This window comes from Salvelinus sp. IW2-2015, unplaced genomic scaffold (assembly GCF_002910315.2).
Source record: "Salvelinus sp. IW2-2015 unplaced genomic scaffold, ASM291031v2 Un_scaffold2673, whole genome shotgun sequence".
Taxonomy (NCBI): domain Eukaryota; kingdom Metazoa; phylum Chordata; class Actinopteri; order Salmoniformes; family Salmonidae; genus Salvelinus; species Salvelinus sp. IW2-2015.
The window spans coordinates 185,772-195,128 of NW_019943979.1; the positions used below are offsets into that span (position 1 = coordinate 185,772).

Sequence of the window (9,357 nt, forward strand, 5' to 3'; positions counted from 1 at the left end):
TGTGTGTGTGCATGTGTCCATGTGTGCGAGTCTGCATATGCAGTGGTGGGAAAAGTACCCAATTGTCATACTTGAGTAAAAGTATAGATACCTTAATAGAAAGTTACTCAAGTAAAACACTACTTGAGTAAATGTCAAAAAGTATTCGGTTGTAAATATACTTATGGATCAAAAGTAAAAGTATAAATAATTTCAAATTCCTTATATTAAGCAAAGCAGATGGCACCATTTTCTTGTTTTAAAAATGTACGGATAACCCGGTGCACACTCCAACACTCCAACATAATTTATAAAATATGCATTTGTGTTTATTGAGCCTGCTAGATCAGAGGCAGCAGGGATGACCACGTGTTATCTTGATAAGTCCGTGAATTGGACCATTTTCCTGTCCTGCGAATCATTGAAAATGTAACGAGTACTTTTGGGTGTCAGGTAAAATTTATGGAGTAGAAATTTAATTAGGAATGTAGTGGAGTAAAAGTTGTCAAAAATATAAATAGTAAAGTACAGATACCCTAAAAACCTACTTATGTAGTACTTTAAAGTATTTTTACATAAGTACTTTACACCACTGTGCATATGTCTGCATATTTCTGTGTGTGTATGGGGGGTGCGTGTGTGGGTGCGTGTCTCTTTGTGTGAGTGGGTGAGTGTGTGTGTGTGTGTGTTTGGGTGTGTGTGTGTGTGTGTGTGTGGGTGGGTGCGTGTGGGTGTGTGTCTGTGTGGGTGGGTGTACCTTCTTCATGAGGAAGTCGTTCATGCTCCTGTAGTCGTTGGTGCAGGTGAGGATCTGCAGTGCATCATTCCCCCACTGGGCAGGCTCTAGGGCGACACTGCTAATCTTGACGCTACGCCGCCTCTTCACTTTTGGTGAGGGCTCCTTGTTCTCCTTGAACTCCTTGGTCCCCCGCTCCAGGGTCAGGTCTGGACTACGAGGCGGTGACATGTAATCCTGTCCTGCTGGGAGGGAGGGATGGAGAGACAGACAGAGTAGCAGCATAGTAAGTCTAACGCCTTTCGTTCAAGTCTTCTACACTCCCTTATTAAGTTTGGTGGTGATCTTCACTGTGTCTTCTGACAGTTAAACCTGCTGCACCCCACAATGACCTTTAACCCTCACCCACCTTCTCCCAGCAGTGGCCCCGTGTCTCCGTCATCTGCATCCATGGAGTCACCTCCACAGAACAGCTTCTCTCTGGACGACTTCTTCTCACCCTGCTTCGTCTTGCCCCAGAAACGCATCTTACCACGAACCCTGGTGGGGGTAGAGGACAGATCACAGGCTTCATTAACCCTAAATCTGAACCCTGGTGGGGGAGAGACAGATCACAGATTCATTAACCCTAATCTGAACCCTGGTGGGGGGAGAGACAGATCACAGTTCATTAACCCTAATCTGAACCCTGGTGGGGAGAGACAGATCACAGTTCATTAACCCTAATCTGAACCCTGGTGGGGGAGAGACAGATCACAGATTCATTAAACCCTAACCCTGGTGGGGAGAGACAGATCACAGTTCATTAACCCTAATCTGAACCCTGGTGGGGAGGAGACAGATCACAGATTCATTACCCTAACCCTGGTGGGGAGAGACAGATCACAGCTTCATTAACCCTAAACCCTGGTGGTAGGAGAGACAGATCACAGCTTCATTAACCCTAACCCTGGTGGTAGGAGAGACAGATACAGCTTCCATTAACCCTAACCCTGTGGTAGGAGAGAGATATCACAGCTTTCATTAACCCTAACCCTGGTGTAGGAGAGACCGATCAACAGCTTCATTAACCCTAACCCTGGGGTAGGAGAGACAGATCACAGCTTCAATAACCCTTACCTGGTGGTAGAGAACAGATCACAGCTTCATAACCTAACCCTGGTGAATAGGAGAACAGATCACAGCTTCATTAACCTAACCCTGGTGATGGAGAGACAGATCACAGCTTCATTAACCCTAACCCTGGTGATTAGGAAGAGACAGACCACAGCTTCATTACCCTAACTGTGATAGGAGAGACAGATCACAGCTTAATTAACCCTAACCTGTGAATAGGAGAGACAGATACATCTTCATTAACCCTAACCTGGTGATAGGAGAGACAGATCACAGCTTCATTAACCCTAACCCTGTGGTAGGAGAGACAGATCACATCTTCATTAACCCTAACCATGGTGTAGGAGAGACAGATCACGCTTCATTAACCCTAACTAAACCCTAAGCAGCTAACAGCAACATGCTTGGAAATCACAGCTTGACACGGTTGGTGATCCCAACCTTCATAATCCTCCAAAAGCAAACCCATGTCCACCATTTCCTATTGAGGATTGACTACTTTTGATTATTATTGAGGGAATCTAACCAAGAAATCAAGTGAGGCCTATCACTGCTTCTACACTGAGTGTACAAAAACATTAAGGAACACCTGCTCTTTCCATGAGAACTGACCAGTGGAATCCAAGTCAAGAGCTGTGATACCTTCTTGATGCCATTTGTTAAATACCATTCAATCAAGTGGTAGATGAAGGGGAGGAGACAGGTTAAAGGGTTAAAGGCATTTTAAGCCTGAGATAATTTAAGACATTGTGTCTGTGTGCATTCAGAGGGTGAATGGCAAGACAACAGATATAAGTGCCTTTGAACGGGGTATGGTAGCAGGTGCCAGGCGGACAGTTTGAGTGTGTCAAGAAATGCAACGTTGCTGGGTCAAAGTATCAAGAATGGTCCACCACCCAAAGGACATCCAGACCAACTTAAACATAACTGTGGGATGCATTGCAGTCAACATGGACCAGAATCCCTGTGGAACGACACCTTGTAGAGTCCATGCCCCAACTAATTGAGGCTGTTCTGAGGCAAAAGGGAGGATGCAACTCAATATTAGGAAGATGTTCGTAATGTTTTGTACACTCAGTGTATACTGTATTAAAATGACTACAATGGACACCATGACAGGAACAAACCTTCCATCTGACTGGGCGTTCTTGCGTATCGTGTCAACTTTGCCAGATCTCCAGATGACATGGCCTTCTGTATCTTCTTCTGTTCCTCAGAGCTGGTGGAAGGCTGAAACACCATGAATGACACAATGTCAATGACATCATACATAAATAGATATGACAGTAAAAAAGAGACATTTCGATATCTACAGTACTAACTGAAGTCGGTGTTACTCTACATCTATGTTTTCCTATCTCACAGGAGACGGAGGATTTACCCCCACGCCAGTAGATGCAAAGTACAACAATGATTCCTTGACAAATGTAGCACTTCCACTAGCCTGAGTTGTCAGTTGTACTCAAGTCTAACATTAATTCATACTGTCTATAGCTCACAGTTTTTCACTAGCATACCTGACTACAGTATAGCTAACATGGATAGCAGATAACCAATAAAGTTTATGTTACGCTCAAGTAAAGAGCTCAGGAATGTGTGTTAATTAATCATCAGGGAGGAAGGTCAAGGTTGAGCGATGACCTTCAACCCAGGATCCAGGTTTCGGTCAGAGAGCAGGGCTACTGGTGAGAAGAAGAACGCTAACAGGCTACAAGCTACAGTAACCATGCCATGGCTGATTATGCTGACAGAGAGGAAAAAAGGAGAAGGAGAGTATAACTTCTGGGCTGTGAAGAAGTGAGGAGAGAGCCTAAGTTAGGCTAGAACTTTGATCGGGTTTTAAAGAGAAGAGTGTGTTAGCATCGTTGAAAAATCGAGTTAAAGCGTAGGTTGTTTTAGTTGAGTTGCCTCGGTAGCACAGGTCTACCCAGCCAGTGCTGAAGAGGGTTAACAGCAGGGGAAAAAGATGGCCGTCCCAATGTGAACTTCTATTAGTTGAATTGGGGTGTAGGCCGAGGTTTAGGTATGGGTCTGTTTTCTTTACCATCTCTGAGTCACTGAAACACTCAAAGGACTCCTGTTTAGGGATGGTAGTGGTGTAGGGGGGAGGGGAGGAGAGGGGGGGCTTTCCGTCGTACTCGTCCTCCTCCGACTCGCACCCCAGCGAGGAGGTCGGCGTGCGGGTCAGAAAGTCAGAGCGTGTCCGTGCCATGCGGGCTTTCTTTCTGTGGCCCGCCCTGCTGACCTGGTTGACCAAAAACGATATAACAACAGTTGAAACACACTCACAAACAGGCCAATGAACGCGGCTTTCCTCTTTAGGACCTGTGGATACTAGACAGGGTCTTGGATGCCCCGATGTTTCCCTTTTCAATCTGTGCAACTTTCTCTCTGTGTCGCCATCTTTTTCTTCTGTTGGTCTCACGCTCTCTCTCTCTAGGATATGTATTTTTAAAAATGTTTTAATTTAACCTTTATTTAACTTGGCAAGTCAGTTAAGAAAACATTCTTATTTTACAATGATGGCCTACCCCGACCAAACCCTCCCCTAACTTGGACGACGCTGCTCCATATGTAAACACATGCAAACCCTTAGAACATATACAGAAACACACACACAATATTTATTTATCAGTCTGATTATTTGATATGGACATGCAAATACACACAAACATTATGACAAATGCTACCGGTTCTGCCATTCACTCACCTCCTGTGTTTTCAGTCCTATGGTGGGCTTGGTGCTTGAGGAGGGGCCCTCTTTTGGGACTGCTACAGGCTTCTCTTGATTGACAGGCTTCTCCTTGTCAAACCTAAAACACATAGTCATTGAGTCAGGGAATGAAGAGGGGGTTAAAGCTGCAATATGTAACTTTTAGAGCGACCTGACCAACTTCACATAGATATGTGAATTATAGATCTGTCATTCTCATTGAAAGCAAGTCTAAGAAGCGGTATATTGGTGCTATGTGCGCTATTTCTATGCTTTTTTAACTTCTATAACCTTATGTGAACTATGCATCTATTAGGGCTCTTGGTTTCTTTTCAGAGGTTAAGGAATGATGTATGACATATACGTTCTTGGAATAATCTCCCATGTGGTATCAATGTCTAGTTGGGTGGTAAAGGTACCTACAGTACATGATAACTCATGTCTAGTTGAGTGGTAAAGGTACTACAGTACATGATAACTCCATGTCTAGTTGGGTGGTAAAGGTACCTTCAGTACATGATAACTCCATGTCTAGTTGGGTGGTAAAGGTACTACAGTACATGATAACTCCATGTCTAGTTGGGTGGTAGGTACCTACAGTACATGATAACTCCATGTCTAGTTGGGTGGTAAAGGTACCTACAGTACATGATAACTCCATGTTTAGTTGGGTGGTAAAGGTACCTACAGTACATGATAACTCCATGTCTAGTTGGGTGGTAAGGTACATTTAACATTTACATTTAAGTCATTTAGCAGACGCTCTTATCCAGAGCGACTTACAATTGGGTAGGTACTACATAGTACATGATAATCATGTCTAGTTGGGTGGTAAAGGTACCTACAGTACATGATAACTCCATGTCTAGTTGGGTGGTAAAAGGTACCTACAGTACATATAACTCCATGTCTAGTTGGGTGGTAAAGGTACCTACAGTACATGATAACTCCATGTCTAGTTGGGTGGTAAAGGTACCTACAGTACATTGATAACTCCATGTCTAGTTGGGTGGTAAAGGTACCTACAGTACATGATAACTCCATGTCTAGTTGAGTGGTAAAGGTACCTACAGTACATGATAACTCCATGTCTAGTTGAGTGGTAAAGGTACCTACAGTACATGATAACTCCATGTCTAGTTGGGTGGTAAGGTACCTACAGTCATGATAACTCCATGTCTAGTTGGGTGGTAAAGGGTACCTACAGTACATGTAACTCCATGTCTAGTTGGGTGGTAAGGTACCTACAGTACATGATAACTCCATGTCTAGTTGGTGGTAAAGGTACTACAGTAATGAATACTCCATGTCTAGTTGGTGGTAAAGGTACCTACAGTACATGATACTCCATGTAGTTGGGGGTAAAGGTACATTTAACATTTACATTTAAGTCATTTAGCAGACGCTCTTATCCAGAGCGACTTACAAAATTGGGTAGGTACCTACAGTAATGATAACTTCCATGTCTAGTTGGGTGGTAAAGGTACCTACAGTACATGATAACTCCATGTCTAGTTGGGTGGTAAAGGTACCTACAGTACATGATTACTCCATGTCTAGTTGGGTGGTAAAGGTACCTACAGTACATGATAACTCCATGTCTGTTGGGTGTAAAGTACCTACAGTACATGATAACTCCATGTCTAGTTGGGTGGTAAAGGTCCTACGTACATGATAACTCCATGTCTAGTTGAGTGGTAAAGGTACCTACAGTACATGATAACTCCATGTCTAGTTGGGTGGTAAAGGTACCTACAGTACATGATAACTCCATGTCTAGTTGGGTGGTAAAGGTACCTACAGTACATGATAACTCCATGTCTAGTTGGGGTGGTAAAGGTACCTACAGTACATGATAACTCCATGTCTAGTTGGGTGGTAAAGGTACCTACAGTACATGATAACTCCATGTCTAGTTGGGTGGTAAACGGTAACTTACAGTTACATGATAACTCCATGTCTAGTTGGGTGGTAAAGGCACTTACAGTACATGATAACTCCATGTCTAGTTGGGTGGTAAAGGCACTTACAGTACATGATAACTCCATAGCTGGATTCAATACTCACTTAGAGAACGCCACTCTGTCTTTGGGCGCAAAGAAGATGTTTTCRGACATGTCAGTCATGCTGATGCTGGTGCCCTGATTAGCTGGGGCCTTCTTGGGAACCCTCCCTCTGGCTCCTCCTCCCCCGCCCTCTCTGGACTCCAGGGTCAAATTCGGCGCCCAGCCATCCGCAATGGATCTCCCATCCCTGGTCTTTGTTTTGGGGGCTGAGGGAGGTGGAGGGAGCCGGGCCTGGTTGGGCTGGGCCTTGTTGGGCTGGGCCTTGTTGGGCTGGGCCTTGTTGGGCTGGGCCTTGTTGGGCTGGGCCTTGTTGGGCTCAGGATGGGGCATGGGGACACTCTGGGTGTCCATCGGCCCAGGAGGAGAGAGGTATGCGTGGGCAGCGGACACAGACTGGGTCCTGGAGGGTGGAGCCAGACTCTCGATGAGAAGGGAGCTGGGTCTAAGGGGCCTGGTAGAGGTAGCTGCGTTTGCACTCCTGTCTTGGGGGGGCCCTCCCTGCCGGCTCTGCTGGATCCTGACCAGGGCCTCACCCCTCTGCTTCTCCAACAGTTCCCTCTCGTGCTGGGCGAAGTGGTGCCGCTGTCTCTCCAGAACCTCCTTCTGCTTCCGGATCTGGTCCATCATCTCCCGCTCGTTCTGCTGCTGCAGGTGCCGCTGCCTCTCCTCCTTTTCCTCGTTCAGTCGCTCCAGCTTCTCCAGGACCAACTGGTTGGCAGCCGGGACACGGGTGGGGCCAGAGATGGGGATGACTGGGGCAGAATCTAGTGGTGGAACGGGTGCAGGGACTGGTAGCCGTGGCGATGAAGGGGATTCGCCGGTTTGTGCCGACCCGTCACGAACCTCTACAGGGGGAAGACGAATGACGGCACCACCGAGCTCCTCCTGATCCAGGGGGGTTTCCTTCTGCATGCTGATGACCACAACCACGGGTCGCCGTGACGATTCCCGCCTTTGTTTGATTGACTTGAGCGGCTTGGTGARGATGGTGGTACTAGTGGTATCGGCCTCGAGGGGTCGCGAGGAGTCATCGCTAAGACGATGGGTGATGACCAAGCTGCCATCAGTTGACGGAACGTAAAAGGTAGGGAGGTAGTTCTCTATCTTGGGTATCTTTGGGGTGATGAGGTGGGAAGGCGGCAGCCGCTGTACGTGTTCTAGCTTGCCTGACTCCTGACTTCTGGAGGTTGGGGGAGGCGATGGTGTCGGCATCGGAACACAGAAGCCCTGGGAGACGATCCTTCGACACCTGGGAGTCGACATCCGCGCGGCCTGGCTCAAAGCTGCACTTCCAGAAGAGACGGGGGGGAACCATAGGCCCTGCCTCACTGAGTCGCGCCAAAGGTGCCCTCTCCCCTGAGTTCTCTCATCCCATGCTGAGTAGCGCGGCAAGGCCGTGCCCTTGGAGCTCTGAGCTGTCGGGGCCCGTGGACTCCAGGAAGTCAGTCTGCTGATGACTGCCTCTGGTTGCATGGCCGGCCAGGGTACTGGGAAAAGTTCTAACAGGAAACCCTTCTGCATAATGTAATGTAACCTATTAGTAATTACTCTTTTAAGATGTGCTGGTAGTGCCATGCCAATTGAGAGCATTTTTTAACTTGTTCAAAGTACTTTTTGGATTTACATGACAATATTGAAGAGAGAATGAGACTATTCGCCGAACGAGGTGAGATATGCATCTTAGTGCATTGTCGTACATATTTAGCGAGTCAGCAGAAAGAAGCTTAAAGTTAAACATGACAATTCGATGTCCACACCGGGCACTTCTCTCATGAGCTGCGTGTGACGGTTTGCCCCCCGAGTCGGGCAGAGTCTAAGTCCACATTGTACCCCTAGCTGCTTGTGACGCTGGCGCGAGGGTTTCAGCTTCGGGTGTGGCGTGGCACGACCGCACCTGATACCGCTTCCTGCCTCACTTTTGCGGCAGACTGGGGCGTACCTGACATGGCGCCAGCCTCCACGGGCCCTGACCCCGGGGCTGGCCCGCCAGCCAGGTTGGGAGCAGAACCTACGGCCAGGTAGGGGCTACGAACTTCTCTGGCGACATGAACAGCCTCTAGGGCAACGGTGCCGTTGGCTTCCTCGCCAGCTCGTGCCTCATCCTGGGTATTGACGGTCCGATCTGCTTCGCCCTTCGCTTCCCTCTCCTCTACTCTCTTCGGCTGGCCCTCGCGCTTCGCTCACTGTACCGCTGGAGACGGCTGTTTCACTTGGCCTGTGGGAGGAAAGACAGTAAGGCGTGTAAATCTTCTGTGTCCAGAGGTGATTAAGCACCACTTTTCATCACCATGTTAGTGGAAAAAAGTGAGCAATATAGTCAGGGATCAGGAGGCGGTAGTTGCGCACATAACACGTCTGATAATTTAACCACTTTCACGTGCGTCCTAAATAGCTCATGATCCTGAAGTCCTATCCTCCAAGAACATACAAGCCTAATCCCCACCAGACGGAGGAAAGCTGGGGCAAATTACATGCACCCTGGGCCTGCTACGATAACTATTTTTGGTTTCGGCCCCTGTTTCCTTAGACCCAAGTCCTTTCTACCATAACATGAGCGTCAAATGAGGCAGTACCTTATAAAAAATATTGTTTTTAAACGAGTCTCACCAGTAGGGGTCTTGATAAAACCTCCTGATTCATGCCTCCAGGCTTGTCCGTCTGGGCTCCCTGGGACTCTCTGTGGTGCTGTCCCTTGGTGGCCCCCACTGCGGCTAACCTCTGGATAGTAACTATGGCTTGCTACTCGC

The 9,357-nt window shown here is 47.4% G+C and overlaps 1 pseudogene; it reads right to left on the reverse strand.

The window, feature by feature from the left end:
* LOC112074534 (unconventional myosin-IXAa-like) overlaps nucleotides 1-8,083 on the reverse strand; it is a 27,174-nt pseudogene extending 19,091 nt beyond the window's left edge.
* Nucleotides 8,084-9,357: the final 1,274 nt, after the last annotated feature.